Source organism: Oryctolagus cuniculus, chromosome 18, assembly GCF_051225735.1.
Source record: "Oryctolagus cuniculus isolate XC-2025 breed Fujian yellow rabbit chromosome 18, ASM5122573v1, whole genome shotgun sequence".
Lineage (NCBI taxonomy): Eukaryota > Metazoa > Chordata > Mammalia > Lagomorpha > Leporidae > Oryctolagus > Oryctolagus cuniculus.
In genome coordinates, this window is record NC_142884.1 from 23,436,117 (window position 1) to 23,456,170 (window position 20,054).

At 45.8% G+C, this 20,054-nt stretch overlaps 1 long non-coding RNA gene across 1 annotated transcript; it reads left to right on the forward strand.

Annotated features, from left to right (window-relative positions):
- Positions 1-18,578: 18,578 nt before the first annotated feature.
- On the forward strand, positions 18,579-19,256 carry LOC149120865 (uncharacterized). Its single transcript, XR_016224940.1, has 2 exons — positions 18,579-18,706; positions 18,893-19,256. It is a non-coding gene; the product is annotated as an uncharacterized LOC149120865 (long non-coding RNA).
- The last annotated feature ends 798 nt before the right edge of the window (positions 19,257-20,054 follow it).

The following is a 20,054-nucleotide window of genomic DNA, read 5'->3' on the forward strand; positions in this document are numbered from 1 at the left end:
TGCTAACACGTCGAGAGGCACACCCCAAAGACTCAGAGTCCAGACCAGCTGTTGCAAAAGCAAGAGGATTTATTCGGCGTCTGCGCAGATGGGCCTCCTGAACTCGGGAGTCCAGAGAGCGCCCCCAGTACAAGCCACACGGTTTATATACCCGCAGCGACCAATCAAAAGCACTATAGTGTCCATATACACAGCAGTCCAATCCGCGAGCTGATCACGTGAAGGGCATGCGTCTTCTATCCAATCAGCTATGAGATCACATGGGAGGCATGCACCTCGTCGCCATTTTGTCATTTACTTCTTTAGTAGTTCCTTTCCCTGCCAGCGCCATCTTGTTCACCCTGAGGGGGATGATGTCTCGCTCCCTTTGTTCCCCTTGTGGGAGAGCGGCGTCCCGCTTCCCACACCGTTATTTGAGTATTAGGAGGTATACAAACTGGGTTAGGTCTTAGCACAGCCAGGCACAAGTGTCGCAGCTAGCTAAGCATAGGGTCCCTTATTTTATAGCTGCACCTAATTTTAGCTTTGGGGGAAAAAGTTTAGAGCTGTAATTTTAAACTTTAATTTTTATTTGGGGCAAAGGTGACTTCTTGTTCTTAATGGTGTTGGATTAGGTCACTCCATCTTGGTTTGATTTTTAAGGTTCTTCAAAGCTAGGATCTTGGGACTCCAGCCAGGTCTCCCACATGATCTGCTGCATCCAGGTGCATCAGTAGGGAGCTAAATCAGAAGTGGAGTAGCCAGGACTTGAACCAGGCATTCTGACATGGCATGTGGGTATCCCAGGGAGTGGGATGATGTCTGGTCTCATGTGTCTGGCTTGGAAGGAATTAAAAACAATAACTACAGGAGCACCAATGACTTCCCCTGAGGGACCTGTGCCTGCTTCCCCAACTCCGGGATTCACCTCCCGCTACCCACTATATTCTACAGGGTACACAAACGATCACCATGGGGGGTTAGATAATTCACCATACAATTCATCCTTTCAAAACCCTTTTCATGCGCCTCAAACCCCGCAATACCCAACATAGCTTTTCTTGGTTATGCTTCCCTGTCTTTCAGTCTACAGGGCGGGGATTTCATTTCCAGTTTAGGTATTAACACTCGGGCAAAGGACTAACCTGTGAAGCCCCAGCCGCTTCCCTCACCCACCCATCCGCGCTCTCTCTGACGGCTCTGGGAAGTCACCCAAGCTTCCCTGGCCTCTCACGGCCCCCCAGGTCACTGATAGTCCTCATGCTTGGGACAGATTTGTTCCCATTCCTGACACACTTTGGGGTCAAGGGAGATGGGCACGGGATGCATTTGGGAAGCAGTGATTTCGAAGATGCTTCTCCCTTCAAAACTGGAGGCAATGTGTGGTCTCCGACAAAAGGGGCCTTGGATAGATGATAGGTAGATAGATGGATAGATAGGTAGACAGATGGATAGATAGGTAGATAGATGGATAGATAGGTAGATGATGGATAGATAGGTAGATGGATAGATAGGTAGATAGATGGATAGATAGGTAGATGGATAGATAGGTAGATAGATGGATAGATAGGTAGATAGATGGATAGATAGGTAGATGGATAGATAGGTAGATAGATGGATAGATAGGTAGATGATGGATACATGGACGGATACCACCCATCTGCTGATTCACTTCTCAGATGCCGACAATGGCTGCGGCTAGTCTGGGGCTGAAGCTGGGAGCCAGGAATTCAATTCAGGCCTCCCACACGGGTGGCAGGAACACTGCCACTTGAGTCGTCACCGCTGCCTTCCAGTTCTGCGTTGATGGGAAGCTGGAGCCACAGGAGTCAGAGGAGGGCGTGGCGCCCAGGCACTCCACCAAGGGCTCCAGGCATCTTGGCCAGCTTCTGCCTCCTGTCCCCGAAACACACACATTGCTTTAGTAGGTTTATTTGTACCGATCCATTGCTGCATCAATCCCCAGTCCCTGGAGATGAGGAGTATTTTCCCATCTTTCTCAAAGGCGTCGGAGCGGCTCACGACAGGCAGGATGGTGGGTCGTTTCGCAACTGCAGCAGGAAGCACCGGACAGGCTGACTCGGCAGAGGTTACTCCTTCACTTCCCCTGCGGTGGAATTCATTTCCGGGATGCCTTTGGCTCCACCCTTATCCTGGGGCTCGCAAACTCTTCCTTTTCCTGCCCCATCCCTTCACGAGCGGAGACACCTTCAGACTTCCGGTCTCAGAAACCCAGCGGAGCCAGAGTGCCTACGGCCGTCCCAGTCCCACTCCGGAGGCTGACCCTGAAGTTCCTTGCTGGAGAGCTGTGGAGGCAGCGGCAGGCTGGGTTCAAGGTCGTCCCCCGCGCTGTCTAAACCCCTCTCCTACGAGAAACGCTACTTCTCGTCCTCTCACCTTGCCTCTCCTGGGAGTCCTCTGCTTCCTCGTCCTCACATTATTTTCCACTGTGGTTCAAAACCTTAACTCTGCCACTTCTCTTCCTCCCCTAACTCAAGGACAAACTCAAGAGCGCATGGTGGTGACCTGGCCATTTGGGGAGTGAACCAGTGAATGGAATATCACCCCTCCCCCTCTGCCTCTCTCTAACTGATTTTCAAATAAAAATAAATAAATCTTAAAAAAATATAACGAGGGCAAGGTCTGGGGGTGAAGGAGCGAGGCAGTTTAATCTGTTAATAGACGAGGACCACAGCAGATCAGCAGCCTGAAGCAGGACCGACCGCCTGCTTGCTGAGGACGTCTGGGTTAGCGGTGCAGAGAAGGGGGCTGATTTCCAGGAAGATGCGGCAGGACAGCGCATCTGCGGGTGGCTCTGATACAGTCCCAGACTGCTCAGCCAGGCGCCGAGCTTGCCACGGCGTTGCAGCTGGGCCCTCGGGAGAGGCTGCAGGTGCAGAGATGAGCCTCTCTCTGACTGGCTTGCTTGGCCCCGGCTGCTTGCATGGGGGAGAGGGGAAGCCAAGGACTTAGCCTTGAAACAGAACATAGCAGAGTGTTTTCTAAGAGTGGCTAGAATCAGGGAGAGTGAAACTGTGCATGGTGAGAATCTGCCATCCTTAGACGGCCCTGTACCCAGTGACAAGAACACTCTGATCCTTCATGGATGTGTCTGCAGTCAACTAATTTTTGACAAATGAGCAGAGGCAGGCTGATGGAGAAAGCAGCATCTTTTCAAGAAATGATGGAGTTACTGGACAGCCACAGGACAAAAAATACCAAAATACTCTGGACACAGACCTTACACTCTTCACAAAAATTAGCTGAGGGCCTGGCGCTGTGGCATAGTAGGTTAAGCCTCCACCTGCCTGCAGTGCCAGCATCCCACATAGGCACGGGTTTGTGTCCTGGCTGCTCCTCTTCCCATCCAGCTCCCTGCTAATGGCCTGGGAAAGCAGCACAGGATGGCCCGAGTGCTTGGGCCCCTGCACCCACGTGGGAGAGCTAGAAGAAGCGCCTGGCTCCTGGCTTCAGATCGGCCCAGCTTCAGCTGTTTCAGCCATTTGGGGAGTGAACCAGTGGATGAAGATCGCTCATGCGCGCTCTCTCTCTTTCTCCCTCTCTCTGTCTGTAACTCTGCCTCTCAAATAAATAAGTAAATCTTTTAAAAAATACTATCTCAGTGCATTATAAACCTAAATGTAAAATGCAAATCTATAGAACTCTCAGAAGATAGCACAGGAAAAAATCTAGATGGCCTTGGGTTTGGTTAGGACTTTTTACCAGTAACACAAAGGCATGATCCAAGAAAGAAACAATTACTAAATTGGACTCCATTAAAATGAAAAACTTCCACTTTGCCAAAGACACCGTCAACAGGATAAGAAGTCAAGCCTCAGAGCGTAAAGAAATATTTGCAAAATACATTTGATAAAGGGCTGTCGTCCACAACAGGTGGAATCTGCAAACGCTGGCCGGGCAGGGGCAGGGTACAGAACGGTGGCCGGGCAGGTGCAGGGGCCGCGGTGGGAAGCGGGCGGAGAGAGGAAGTGCTGATCAAAGGCTCCAGAATTTCAGTTAGGCAGGTGAAGGACTTGAAGAACTCTGTTTTCCATAGATAACAACAGCACACTGTGTTCTTGGAGCATGTCAAGAAAGTAGATTGTAGGTGTTCTGACCACAAAGACCGTAACTATGTGAGATAAGACATATATGAACTAGATCGCTTTAGCCATTCCACAACCCGCACGTATTGCAAAACCATGTTGTACATGATCCCTTCACGTGATGTTGTCAATTAGAAATTAAAAATAAATTGCACTGATTTTTGAAGAAGATGAAATAAAATAAAACAAAAGAGCCCAATGGTGCAAGGGTGTGTGACCGTGTGAAAGTTGTAGTCGTCGCCTGAGATAGTCGCTGCATTTTCTGTCCCGACAAAGGTGGGAGTCTTGTGATTCATTACGGCCGGCTTCCGGATCAGGACCACCCAGAGAACGCCAAGTGTGCCCCTCTCACTGTGACGCCTTGCCCATGGTCATCTCTGCCCGTGCTCCACCCTCGTGGCCTCAGGCCGACTCCACAGCTTCTGCTGTGGCACTTGCCCACGGCGGCCTACGCTGCAGGTGTCATCAGACGCACACGTTGCCTAGAAGTTCTGGTATAGAGCTCGGCTGCAACAAGATTTTCATGGGTCTGGACACTCCTGCTGTAGGCAAGTCCCCGCTTAAAGGTCTCGGTAGGGACATGAGCTGGAGATCCTGTCTCACCACCCAGCACTGAACCCCATCCTTGTGTTCTTGGGCTTTCCCAGTTTGTGATCCGACCAGGCCAGCACTGCCGCGTGGACCACTCCTTACCATTACCCAAGGTTTCGTATGTTTCCAACAATCCCGTGAACTCATCCCTGGGTCAGGTGGGCACATGCGATGGGGCCGTTTGCTGTTATCAGAGTTTACGTGAACTTGGCCGGCATTTCTCCGCTTTCAGGTCGTCACTGTGGATCAGAGGGTGAGGAGTTACCTTCTCAGCCAAGTGTCTCTGTAGAAGGAGTGTCACAGGACAGGAATCCCAAGGCAGCTGTGTCCACCCAGGAAACCTACCCCTGTGACGTGTGTGTGAAAGACATTTCACACTTGGCTGCACATCAGGCCTCATATCCCGGGCACAAACCGTGTGTGTGTTGAAGCATCTGGGAGCAGATCTGAGTTCAGTGTAAAACTGCCACAGCAGCAGGTGCAGCAGCAGGTGAGCAAGCCCTTGGAAGGGAGGAGACGAGGCCTGGCCAGTGGGAACCTACAGAGGGAACACATCAGAGAAGCTTTGCACACCTAGGGAGGGTGGGGAGGGTGGGAAGGCCTTGGGGGCCACGGGAGACTTTCACGCCTGGTGTGGACAAGAGCACTGAAGCCGGGGGAGATTTGCACACTGCACAGGGCATAACGAGCGCCGTGATTCTGGGCGCAGATTCACACCTGCTGGGCATCAGAGAATCAGACGAAAGATCTTACATGTGCAGAGAGTTTTAGCCATGCCACTCATCTCATTCAACACCAGAGTGTTCATAACAGAGTAAAACCCGACGGATGCTGTGAGTGTGAGTCTCCTGGGAAACCTTTTGCCGGCAACCCCAGCTTGATTAAACACCGGAGAGTTCACGCTGGAGAAGGGCCTTCCCAGGGCAATGATTGTGGGAAACTCTCCCCGAACAGCCCTTTTGGGGGCAGTGAATGTGGGAAGGCCTTCAGCCGTTGCTCCGACTTCTGCTGCTTTTCCCAGGTGCAGTGACTTTACCTGCTACAACACAATGCTGGCCCCTCTTTAATGGTTTTTATTTCTGTAAAATCAATAATAGTCCCTGCTCTTGTTTCTAATTGTTTCAGTAATTTGGTTTTCTCTCTTTGGTAAAAATAGCTAAAGTTTGGTTATAATTGTTCATCTTTTTGAACCACTGACTTTGGTTTTGCTGACTCTATGTTGTTTTTCTGTTCTCTAGGTATCTCTAATGTCTTTATTCCTCCCTTCCTCCTACTAGCTTTGGCTTGGTTTTTTTTTTTTTTTTTAATTTTATTTGAAAAAGAGATAGAGATCTTCAATCTACTTGTTCACTCCCCAAATGACTGCAACAGCCAGGCCTGGGGCAGGCTAACACCAGCATTTGGGAGCTCAATCCATGTCTCTCTCGTGAATATCAGGGACTCAACTAGTTGAACCATCCCTGGCTGCCTCCCAGGGTGTGCATTAGCAGGAAGCCGGATCAGAAGTGGAACTGAGACGCAGATCAGGTACTCCAGTATGGGATGCAGGCAGCCCAAATGGTATCTCAGCTGCCAAGCTAAATGCCTGCCCTAGTTTTGGGTTTCAGTTTGTTTTTCTTTTACTAGTTCTTTAAGTTGTAAAGTTAGATACAACTTTTTAAAAAATTATTTGAAAAATAGAGAAAGAGAGCAAGAGTGCCCGTCTGCTGATTTATTCCCCAAATACCCGCAACAAGCAGAGCTGAGTCAGGTCAGAGCTGGGTGCTGGGAGTTCCTTCCAGGCCTCCCATGTGGAGGGCAGGTCCCCAAGTACGTGAGCCATCACCAGCTGCCTCCTGGGCTATGCATTAGCAGACTGTTGAATGAGGAGAGGGGCTGGAACCCGACCCAGGTGCACAAAAACGGGATGTGGGTGCCCCAAGCATGATCCTAACTACCATGTCAAACAGCCCCAGAGTGAGATTTCTGATCTGAGGTCTTTCTTCTTGCTTAATACAAGCTTGATATCTGTAAAATTGCCTTTTAGGACTGCTTTGACCACATCCCGTACATTTTGGTAGGTTGTATTTTCATTTTACCTCTATTTTATGGCTTCTTTTGTGATGTTTTTCTTTGATATACTGATTATGTTATTTAATTTTTACAAAGTTATGAGTTTTCCAGTTTTCCCTTTGCTCTTTTTTTCTTTTTCTTTCTTTCTTTTCCTTTTCTTTTTTCTTTATTTCTCTCTTTCTCTTTCTCTCTTTCTTTCTCTCTCTCTTTCTCTCTTTCTTTCTTTCTTTCTGACAGGCAGAGTTACAGAGAGACAGAGAGAAAGGTCTTCCTTCTGTTGCTTCACTCACCAAATGGCCGCTATGGCCAGTGCTGTGCCGATCCAAAGCCAGGAGCCGGGTGCTTCCTCCTGGTCTTCCATGCAGGTGCAGGGCCCAAGGACCTGGGCCACCCTCCACTGCACTCCTGGGCCACAGCAGAGAGCTGGATTGGAAGAGCAACCGGGACTAGAACCCAGCACCTCAACCAGGACTAGAGCCTAGGGTGCTGGCGCTGCAGGCAGAGGATTAGCCTAGTGAGCCGCAGCGCCAGCCTGCTCTTTTTTTTTCTAGCTTTATCCTGTTGAGGTCAGCGAAGAGACTGTGTATTAAACTGATTTTTAATGTCTATTCATTCTTGGGATGAGCAGAAGCATGGTTGTGGTGAAGGTAAGACTTCACCAGGTGTTCAGGTGTTGTTTTAGCTATTCGCCTTTTTTTTTTTTTTTTTTTTGCTAAAGTTTGGGCTTTCTCATCACTCTTGCAAGCACATGTTATCTTTGGTCCTTTGGAAAGACAACAAGTAAAATTCCTTGAATATCCCAAACAAACTATTGCTATGATTTTCTCTTGACTGGTCTGCTTTTGTCTTTTTTTTTTTAATCTATATTTTAGTTTTCTGAGCCCTGTACTAAAAAATCACAATTTTCATGTGGGGAAATTAGTTACACGAAGCAATTCAAAGATGGTGCCCAGAGGAAGCAAGGTGGGTGAAATCCATGTTTACCACCAAAGCTAATTGGCCATGCAACATCAGGGGAGGTAACAAAACTAGTAACAAGTGTATAGACATATGGCTAGTCCTATAGAAATCGCCCCGTAAAATGACCGTTTAAGTGATTGGTTGGTCCTTAGCCCTGCCCCAGTGACTCTGCAGTTTTGTGCTATAAAAGGCTCTGTTACGTGTGAAATAAACGAGTTCTTGCTAGACTTGGCTCCCAGCTGCGTCTGATTGTCTCCAGGATCAGGAGGCTGGGGAACAGGTGAGTGGCTCACTTACATTTCCTCGGACCCAGTCCATCCTGTACGGGTGGACTAAGACCCTGCATTTCATACTCAGACCATCACAACCCATGCCCATGGGAATCTCTGGCTATTTTGTGTCTTTGAAAAGATCCTAATTTTTTTAAAGAATCATTGCTCTCTGTCCCAAGCTGTTCCACAATCACCTGTAATCACCTCTGTCCATTCCTGGAAGTAGTCATTTCTCCAGAAAGTCTTGGCTAATTTTGGGAAGAATGCTATTGAAGGAAGAATGTTACAGACTGAGTATGTCTCCTCCAGATGCATACGCTGAAGCCCCAATCCTCAACGTGATGCCATTTGAAGGTGAGACACTTGGGGGATGATTAGGTTTAGATGAAGTCGTGAGGGTAGAATCCCCACAAGGAGACTGCTGTGCTTTCAAGAGCAGAGGGCGACATCTCTCTTCATAAAGCAACAGAGATAAAAATGAATCAGGTAAAATGTTATCAAAGACGGTGGCAATTTTGCTCTCCTTTCCACTTTCCTCTATGTTGAAATGTTCATAGGAAAAAAGTCAAGAAAGGAATGTTTAAAGGAGTAGTTGGCTTTGCTACTGTATTACTGACTTCCAATTTCTATTTAACTTCGGACAGTGTAGATCACAGGCTGTTGACATTTTCACACACATTAAAAGTGAGTATCTTTCAAAAACTTGATTCAGTGTAAGAGGTAATTTCCACATGAATATCCTCTCCTGTTCCTTTCCTTCTACAAAATTTTATCAGAAAGATTCACCTACAGTTCTAAACTGGACAAAGGGAGGCATTGCTAGACTAACTACATCTGTAGGGTTTTACGATCAAAGTTTCGCTAACAGGTAGAAAAAATAATGAAACTAAGATTACTGAGCAAAGAATGCACGTTCTATTAATCATCATTTTGAAAACAATACCCCATAGTGGTAAGCACACTGGCTCTCCTGTTTGTTAACTATGCTGGTCCCCTGTTGATATCTAAGTATAAAACTTCATGCTTTCAACATTGTGAACATTAAATAATGTTTATTATCTTTCCCAAAAAGTTCACTGGTATGATTATTCTAATACTTTAAACACAAGAATGACAAATGAAGCCTTATTTTCTGAATTACATTATAAATTCTCTAATTCAGACAGGCCCTAACTTACAATGGTTTGAGTTTTGATTCTTTGGCTTTATGATTATGTGAACTGATAATGTATTCAGTAGAAACCGCACTGTAAACTTTACTCTTTTTGGTAAATTACATGAGATATTCAATATTTTATTATAAAATGGACTTTGTGTTAGATAACTTTTCCCAGGTGTAGCCTACTATAAATGTTCTGAATATGCTTCAGACAGACTAGGCTAAGTTATGATATTCAGCAGGTTATGTGTGTTGTATTAAGTGCATTTTCAATGTCTGACATTTTCAACACATGATGGGTTTATACTGATAGAATCCCACTGCAAGTCAAGGGGCATCTGTATCAGAAAAATGAAAATATCTCTGGAAATCTACCAACAATTTTTGCATTTTGAGTTTTTCTTACCAGCATGAGTTCTCAGATGCTGAACAATGAGCCGCACATGAAAGACTCCACATTCCCACGACTGAAAGTCTTTCCACATTCCTCTCCTGCATATAGTTTCTCTCTAGTGTGAATTCTCAGATGCTGCACAAGCTATGCACCAGTGCTGAAGGCCTTGCCACATTCCGTACCCTCATAGGGTTTCTCACCAGTACGAAGTCTTTTGTGTTGAACAAGGTATGGAGAACAGCTAATGGCTTTCCCACATTCCTCACATTCATAGGGTTTCTCACCATTATGGATCCTTTGGTGTTGAACAGGGTATGAGCTACCACAAAAAGCTTTTCCACATTCTCTTCACATGGCTTCTCACCAGTATGGATACTTCGGTAAGTAAGTTGTCCAGACACAGAAAAGGCCTTTCCACATCCCTCACACTCATAGGGCTTCTCACCAGAGTGAATTCTCTCATGTTGAACACCATATGAAAAGGTACTAAAGGCCTTTGAGCATTCCTTACACCCAAACTGTTTTCACTAGTGTGAGTATTCTGATGCTGAATAAGTCTCCCATAGGCTATAAGAGCTTTCCCACATTCCTTACCTTCATAGGGTTTCTCACCAATATGGATCCTTTGGTGTTGAACAAAGTATGAGCTACTACAAAGCTTTTCCACATTTTCTACACACAGGTGGCTTCTTACCAGTATGAGTACTCTTGATGTACAATACGTTGATGGCTGCTGAGAAAGGCCTTCCAACATCCCTTATGTTCATGTGGTTTCTCACCAGCATGCCTTCTCCCATGTTTAACACAGGCTGAGCCTTGACTAAAGGCCTTCCCACATTCTTTACATTCATAATTTCTTAACAGTGTGAGTTCTCTGATGTTGAACAAGATATGAAGAAGCACTAAAGCCCTTCCCACATGCCTTCCATTTACTGGTTTCTCACCCAGATACCACTTCTGATGTATAACACATTGATGTTCACTACTAAAGTTCCTCCCACATTCTTCCTGTTTTTCCTGGGTATGTGTTCTGCCATGTTGAACAAATGCTGAGCCTTGACAAAAAGTCTTCCCACATCCCTGTATCCAAATGGTCTCTCTCTGTTAAGAATACTCTGATGTACAGCAAAAGATGTACATTTTTTATAAGTGGACATTTCGTCATAATTGGTTATCTCACATTTCAATTGCAAATCTGAAAGCAAATTAAAATTTATTTTTGTTTTCCTATGTAGAAAAAATAGATTCCTATGGAAGAAAAAAGACAAAATACCATAATACTAAAATATAGTTGTGATAGTCAAAAAAGGAGGAATGAAGAGATTAATGAGAGTTTATATAAACTAAGGCTGGTTATTAGTGAAACAGGTGTCACTTTATTTGAAGAGCTAATTAAAACATTGACATTCAAGCACCCTCCAGACCCCCTGAACCAGAATACACAGCGAATGAATGTTCCTGTGCATCTATTTTTTTTAAAAAAGCATTTTACTGAAATATAATAAACATACCAAGAAATGCATGTAAGTTTACAGATGAGTTCTTTGTTCTCTGATCACACTCCTAGCCAACACCCAAGAACAAAACATTACTAGCACCCCTAAGAGTCCTATCTTTCTTTTAATGTGGGAAAGAAGAGTATATTGTCATTCACATGGTATGATTAAGTGAAACAATATTTATAACTTATTGCCAAATTATATGACATCCACATAATTTTTATACTATTATATTAACTATCACAAATAAGAAAAAAATCTGTGATATTTATCTTTTGGGTTTGGCTTATTTCACTTAGCACACTGATTTCCAGTTGTATTCATTCTGTTGTAGATATATTTCATTTTTTTAATACTAAGTAATATTTCATCATGGATATATACATTTGGTATATAGGTATATGTGTGTGTGTGTGCGTGTGTGTGTGTATGGGTGGATATGTCTGCCCATCAGCTGATGGACATCTAGGTTGATTCCAAATGTTAGCTATTGTGAGTTGAACTGCTATTAACACAAGAGTGCAGGCAATTCTTTCATATGCTGATTTCATTTCTTTTGGATATATTCCAAAGAGTGAAATAGCTGGGTCATATGGAAGATTTATTTTTATTTTCTGAGGAATCTCCATACCGTTTAACTGGCATTCCCATCAATGTATTAGGGTACCTTTTTCTCTACATCCTCACCATCACTTATTGTTTGTTAATTTCTCTATGTAAGACATTCTAACTGGGGTGAGGTGAAACTTCATTGTGGTTTTGATTTGCATTTCCTAGATGGCTAGTGATCCTGAGCATTTTGTCACTTGTCTGTTGCTATCTGCATTTTATCCTTTGAAAAATGCCTGCTCATATCCTTTGCCCATTTCTTAGCAGGTTGTTTTGTTGTTGAGCTTCTTGAGCTCCTTATGTCATCCGTATGTTTTTAATCCTTTATTGAATGCATAGTTTGCAAATATTTTCTCCCATTCTGTCAGTTGCCTCTTCACTTTGTTATTTGTTTCCTTTGCTGTGCAGAAGCTTTTTAGCCTGATGCAATCCCATTTGTCAATTTTTGTTTTCACGGCCTGTGTTTCTGGAGTCTTATCCAAGAAGTCTTTGCCTAGGCCAATGTCTTAGAGCAGTTCACCTACGTCTTCCTCTAGTAATTTAATGGCTTCAGGTCTTAAGTTTAGATCCTGGATCCATTGAGTTGAATTTTGTATGTGGTTTAAGGTAGGGATCTTGTTTCAAACTTCTGCATGTGGAAATCCAGTTTTCCCAACACCACTTATTGAAGAGACTATCCTTTATACAGGGAATGATTTTAGCTAGTTTGCCAAAGATGAGTTTGTTGTAGATACAGATACGTGGATTCATGTCTGGGGTTTCTATTCTGTTCCATTAGTCTACAGGTCTACCTGTGCATCAAATTTTTAACATCTGTAACAAATGCTTCTGACACAGATGAAATTCTCACTTGTGTAACCTGTATTTCATCCCTTCATCCCCTCCTCCACATTTCTCTTTGTACTTAAATTAAAATCCATCTAACTTTTCATAAATAATGTGGTCCTTGCTTACCTATCAGGCCTCATGCCAAGCCACATTTATCTTGGTTCCTATTCACATCACTTCCCCTTTCAACACCTAGAATGTATCACAAGCTTTCTCATCTTTTGTGTAGGTGGTGTCATTTCCCAGAAAGCCTTTGGCATGGGTTCTTTGCAGACCAGATCTTTCTCACCCTATACATGTTTAAGGTAAAATGTCATTGCACCAAGAATGTTGTAAGCTGCTGGCTTTGTCTAAGAACATTCATTTCTTTATTTTCTGTTCCTATTACTTCATTTCTTTGCTTTCCCACTGGCTTTCAGTATATAAATAGCAATATATTCTTCATTTATTTCTCCCAAACTCCCTGTACTAGACATTATTTTGGCTCTCATGCCCTTTGCCCACTTGCTAAGCCAGTGAATATGTTGTATCACATGGCAAAGAAATACTTATCAGTTGATTTATGATAGGGACTGGATCACTCCAGATGGGCCCTCAAAGCAGAGCTTTTTCCTTGCTGGGGGTGCAAGAAGTCAGAGAGATGTAGCAGAAGGGAAGTCAGGATAGTCACAGCGTGAGAAGGATGGCTCCTGCCAGACAGAGATAAATTCTGCCAGTAACCGGTGAGCTCGGAAGAGGACCCTGAGCCCCAAAGAACAGCAGCTATGGTTGATATCAGTTTTTTCTCCACATATTTACTTAATTAACTTATTTGAAAGGCAGAGTGACAGGCAGAAGGGGAGGAACACAGATCTTCTATCCACTGGTTCACTCCCTAAATGGCTGCTATAGCCAGGTCTGGGCCAGGCCAAAGACAGGAGCCAGTGACTCCAGCTGGGTTTCCCACTTGGGTAGCAGGGTCCCAAGCAATTGGGCCACTCTCTGCTGCCTTCCTATGCACATTAATGGAATTGAATCAGAAGTGAGCAGCTGGGACTTGAAGCTCCAATATGGGATGCTTGTATAACAAGCAGCAGCTCAACATGTACGCCACAATGCCAGCTGTAGTTGATATCTTGACTTGGCTATGCTGCACTGGACTTCTACTCTATAGAACTACAATTGAGGGTGGTTTTAAGCTACTAAGTCTATGATAGTTTATTACAAGCATAGTTTGTTACAAGCAGTACACATTAATACATTCTTCAAGAGTGGGCCCAACCCATGTCAATCAGCACAAAACTATAACCCATTGATATACAGAAGGAATTGACTGATAACAAGCAACAAACAAAATTATTGGACAAAATAAGTTAAATCAGGATGTTAAAGGGCAATCATTGTCAATCCACTAATATGAATGAGGGAATCCTTGAAACAATGTCTAGAGTGAGACAGAGAAGGTACAGGTAAAGTTCAGATATCTTGTGCCAAAAAGGAAGGAAAATATCAGATTCATGGGTTCCTAAACTCTTCAAATTATATTAATTAAATATGTACAGCTTTTTGTATGTCAGTCATAGCTCAACAAAGTGGGTAAAAAAAATTGGGATGGATATTTGGCGAAGCGGTAAGATACCACTTTGCAATGTCTACACCCTGTATCAGAACACCTGAGTTCTAGTACCAGCTCCACTTCCAATTCTAGCTTCTTGCTAATGTACACTGTGGGAGGCAGCAGGTGATGGCCCAAGTCGTTAGGTCTCTGCCACCGAGCTGGGAATCTGACGGAGTTCCATAACTGGCCTAAAAGTCATCTTAAGAATGGGAGTAAGAGTTGGCGAATTATTTCATCTTTGTAAATATACACTGAACCAAATGTCTCAGCTTGGTCTAATTCTGTCAATCTAAGAAAATACTTTCACATTGTTATTTGGTATCCCCTTCTCAACACTTCTTCCTGCTTTTTTTAAAAAAAGATTTATTTATTTATATGAAAGTCAGAGTTAACACAGAGAGAGAAGGAGAGGCAGAGAGAGAGAGGTCTTCCATCCGCTGGTTCACTCCCCAATTGGCTGAAACAGCCAGAGCTGCGCCAATCTGAAGCCAGGAGCCAGGTCTTTCACATGGGTGCAGGGGCCACCTTCTACTGCTTTCCCAGGCCATAGCAGAGAGCTGGATCGGACATGGATTAGTGGGGACTCGAACTGGTACCCCTGCTTTTTTTTTTTTTTAAGATTATTTATTTATTTGAAAGGCACAGTAATAGAGAGAGGAAAGAGAGAAAGCATTCATTCCCTGATTCACTCCCCAAATGGCTACAATGGCCAAAGCCTGGAACTTGGAACTCCATCCAGGGTCTCCCATGTAGGGGGCAGGGCCCAAAAACTTGGACTATGATCCACTGCTTTCCCAGGCACATCAGCAGGGAGCTAGATCAGAAGCAGAACAGCTGGAACGCAAACTGGCACTTTGACATGAGATCTCATCTTTATTAACAAGGTGATCAGTCATCTTATCAGGTCCCTGGGGAATTCCAAATCTTCTGACGTGTGGTCCAATGAAGCCATCAAGTGAAGCCCATGGCTCTAACTCCCCAGCCACAGACTGCCCGGGGAGCTTAAACAATTTTCTAGGACATTTCACTCCTTCACTGCCCTATGGTAGCCCCCCCGGCAAGACATCCCACATCGTACCTGCTCCTTAATTTACTCAATGAATGCATGAACGCCAGTTAGAAAAAAAAACAGTCTCATAAGGAGGAAACAGGTACTTGGCATCATTCCTCCAAACAGGAGGAATTCAAGAGGTAGGTGATTAGATGGTGCCGTCTTAGGTAGAACACTTCAGGCTAATTCATGAAAAATACTTATGTAACCTAAAAATCCCAGCATTTCAAGGAGAAACACCGACTTATGTGAGCCACGCCTTTAGGAACGTGAGAACCAATCCGTCTCTGTTGGAGTTCTATCAGACTCTGGGAAACCCAAGCTGGAAGAAAAGGAGACTTCGATGTCCACAGATGACGGAAGCCAATAAACCTTCTCGTCCCTCCCTGTCAGCCTCCTTACAGGCTACGACCACCTGCAGACAAAATCTGGGAAGAGTGGGGGCGGGGGTGTCGAAGCCCACGGAACCCAGCTGCTCACAGCTGCATGCAGGGCAGACCTCTTCCTGGAGGCAGAATCACAAACACCTACAGTGTTCCGGCCAGGCCCCTTGGAGGAGGCTGATCTACGTCTGACACTGGGCTCCATGGCTCCCCTTGACAGATTCTCCTCGTTCCACCCTCACACTCTGGATGTTGAAAAACAGTCCATATCACCCATGCCAGAACTTTTTTCATGGTGCCAGGAGAGGGTGAGGTCAGCCAAGACAGGACAAGTGGAGAAAATAGAAGAACTCGCTCAGGCTCAATTTTCTCATCACTAATACAGGGTTAAGAACACCAGTCACTACATATGGCTCTCTTGAAGAGTAAGAAAACCCACAGAAAACACTTAATAGAAGAATTGTATAACATGAGTTAGCTGTTATTATTGAAGTTATTATATGAAGAACATTACATGCCCTTTATTTCATTTTTACAAAAGAAGAACGTTGCTTCTATTCTTTGTGGACACATCTCTCTGGCATGCTTTATTATAATTTTAAGCACAAAATTTAGAAAGCAGCCTTAAGAATATCGTTCTACAGGGCTGACACTGTGGTGTAGTGGGTAAAGTCGCCTCCTGCAGTGCCAGCATCTTGTATAAGGTGCCAGTTTGAGTCCCAGCTGCTCCACTTCCGATCCAGCTCTCTGCGATGGCCTGGGAAAGCAGTGGAAGATGGCCCTGTGCTTGGGCCCCTGCACCCACAGAGACCCCAAAGAAGCTCCTGGCTTTGGATCGGCTCCGCTCCAGCCATTGCAGCCATTTGGGGAGTGAACCAGTGGATGGAAGACCTTTTTTTTTCTCTCTCTCTGCCTCTCTCTAACTCTGCCTTTCAAATAAATAATTTTTTAAAAAATCATTCTTAAAAAAAAGCAGAAAAGACTGACACTTGAATTGACACTTGAATTTCTCCCACACTAAAGAGGCCCCACTCTGATATGATGGCTGGAAATATCAAAGCTTGTCACTGGGAAAGTAATTTGTACGACAGGTCTTTGGAAGTCCTTTTACCTGCACTAACAGCTTTTACATAACACTGCTATAATCCTTAAGAGATAATACAATTTTTCAATGATTTATTTATTTGAAAGGCAGAATGTCAGAAGGAGAGAGAGAGGGAGAGGGAGAGGCAGAGAGAGAAAGAGATCTTCCACCTATTGGTTCACTCTTCAAATGGTGGCAACAGCCAGGTCTGAGCCAGACCAAAGCCAGGAACCAGGAATTCCATCCATCCGGGTCTCCCATACAGATGGCAGGGGCCCAAGCACTCGGACCATCTTCTGCTACTTTTGCAGGTGCAGCAGGTACTCCAACACAGGACGTCAGCATCGCAAGTGGTGGCCTAGCCTGCTGAGCCACGCCAGCCTCGAGGGTCTTTTTCAGACTACAGGAGGCTCAGGGCGTGCTCTTCTCTTCCTGGAGCACGCATGCGCATGGTATGAAGTCCACAGCCTCCTTTTTAAACTAAGAATTAAGAGTCTTTTGCTTCCTAACATAAGTGGTTAGCGTGAATCTATTCTAGACACAAAACAGAACCCTAGTCACAAGCTAGCAAGAAAGAGGGAGAGATTGCATCCCTAAATAACTATTCTATCTTCAGGTTACTCATTTTTTTCACAAGTCTGTATTAACTCTGCCTTCAGAAATTTCATATGCACATCCATTAATTGTACTTTATCAATATAATTAGGCTCATTCACTAACAAGAGTCTTCTCTGGAAGACATAACTCTGGCTAAGTGGTGGTTATAGACTAAGAGAATGAATGCAAAGTGGACGGAATCTTGCCTACGGAAAAGATGCTCACAAACTTGCCAAACCCCTGTTCTCCTTCACTAAATAACCAAAATATTGCCCACAAGAACCTTGCAAAATATCTTAGAAAATCTCATATTTAGATGGGATTCCTAAAGAACTTAAACACTTCTTGACTACCACTGCCCGTAACTGTGCACATCTCGGGCTCACACGGGTACCCCTTCTCAGGACTAACCCTATTCACCGCCCACCAGTCCATCACGTGAGCGTCCCTGACCTAGCCAGCTGCATGGTCTTAAGCTCTGATCGTGCGCACGGCCATTCCCAGCACAGCCTCACATCCAGAACCAACGGGAGAGAAAGGGAGCCGGGCGCTGCTTCCCCAAGCTCCCAGCCTGGCAGGAGGCGCAGTCTCCGCGGGGAGGTCCCTTGAAGACCCCTCTGGCTCAGAAAGGTCAGCAGCGGTCAGCACGGTGCCGGGACACCGCATCCCGCAGCCCGAGGCCACCCAGACCGGCTCCCTGCTGGCGCACCCCTGGGAGGCAGCGCGGGCTCCAGGCTCCGGCCTGGCCCACACCTGGCCGTTGAGGGCATCTGGGGAGCGCGCCCGCGGAAGGGGGACCTGTCTGTCTCCCTCGCTCTCTCAAATACAGGAGTGACTGGATAAACACACACACACATGACAGAGAACTCGTGCAATCGTAGTTCTGCGTCTCCTGCGGGAGAACATCACCGGAAGGCTTGGTAACCGCCCCGGCGCGGGCCCACTGCCCGGTGCGGACCCGCGCGGCGGCTGGAAGCCGAGCCCGAGGCCTAGGTCACGGCGGCACCTCCACAGCTAACGGACTCAGGGGCACCCAGTCCTCGCGGGCACGCGCACGAGCGCACGCAACGACCCCCGCGCCTGAGACCCCGCCAGAGCCCACGGAGCCTCCCTGCCCTCGCGCTCGCCGCCTGTTGGGGTCCGGGTCCCGCGCCGGCGCACGTCCGCAGAGGTCCCCCAGTTCCTCCCATTATTGTTGTCGTCTTCACTCAAGCCCTGGTTACCCCGTGGGGTTGGTCGGAGTCTGCAAAGCCCTTCCCCAGAGAACACGCACTGCCTTAGCCTAAGCTCGCTGCTGGCTGGGCTACGGTAACGAAAAACTGGCAGTGGGATCCGGGGTCCTGGTTGTCCCCGGTGGCCTCTGGGAAATGTAGTCCAAGCTAAATTGGCCTGGCCTCAGTGGCCTTTGGGAAATGTAGTCCAGAGGCGTAAAACGGCCGCGCAAGGACTGCCCACCTGGCGCCCTGGGGACTGGGAGTGCGCAGGCGCAGGAGCGCGCTGGCCGCAGAACCAGGAGCTGGGAGATGACAAAAAAACCTGTAGTAGGTACTAAAATGTTTCCTGACGTTAACGTGAAAATATGGTAGCTATTCAAAATAACTTATATTATTCAATAAAATATTAATAGGCGTAAAGTAACCTGGTATTGCTAATGATAGACTAAACATGTGAGGGAAATGTAGCCGCCCTCTGATAAAACGATTTAATTTTTGTTAAATATTAAAATTATAGGCTAGGGGCCGACGCTTTGGCGTAGCGGATTAACGCCCTGGCCTGAAGTGCCGACATCCCATATGGGCTCCGGTTCTAGTCCCGGCTGCTCCACTTCCGATCCAGCTCACTGCTATGGCCTGGGAAAGCAGAGGAAGATGGCCCAAGTGCTTGGCCCCTGCACCCACGTGGGAGACCTGGAAGAAGCTCCTGGCTCCTGGCTTCAGATCAGCGCGGCTCCGGCCATTGTGGCCAACTGGGGAGTGAACCAGCTGATGGAAGACCTTTCTCTCTCTCTCTCTCTCTCTGCCTCTCCTTTGCTCTCTGTGTAATTCTTTCAAGTAAATAAATAAATCTTTAAAAAATAAAATAAAATTATAAGCTATATTGTTGTGTGGTCTTAAGATTTTTCTTGAGGGGCTGGCGCTGGCATCTCATATGGACACCTGTTTGAATCCTGGCTGCTCCACTTCCTATACCGCTTCCTGCTATGGTCTGGGAAAGCAGTAGAAGATGGACCAAGTCCTTGGGCTCCTGCACCCGTGTGGGAGACCTGGAAGAAGCTCCTGGCTCCTGGCTTTGGATCAGTTCAGCTCCAGCCATTGCAGCCATCTGGGGAGTGAACCAGCAGATCGAAGCTCTCTCTCTGTCTCTCTCCCCCCCCCCCTTTGTAACTCTACCTCTCAAATGAATAAATGAAAAATATTAAAAATAATTTCCTTGAAAAAGAAAATAAATACAATCAGGCTAATTAAACAACTATTACCTAAATTTAAAAGACATGTATCTTTCTGTCCTACCATGCATTACAGTTTTGTTACTCTTCTTGATTACTTTTCCAGTAACATTTCTCTGAACTGCCTGGAGCTTTTACGGAGTAGTTCTTTTTGTTTATGTAGCAGTAAAGCTGAATTCAGGCAAATGTAAGATTCACTTTGCCTTCCAACCCAGCTTTTATTAAGCCCACATCACACTGTCTCCTGTTGTCAGCTCAATAACATTTGAGGACGGAATAGGATTCTGCTTGATGGTAGCAGCAGGCTTTGGCCTTGGAATTGATTCCCAGCTCTGCACGCGTGTCCATCCACTGTGTTCTGCAGGCTTTCCCAGGTACAGCGGCTGTGCACGTGTAGACTGCTCCTCTCCCTCTGAACTCCGTTAACCTGGAAACTACAGGGAGAGG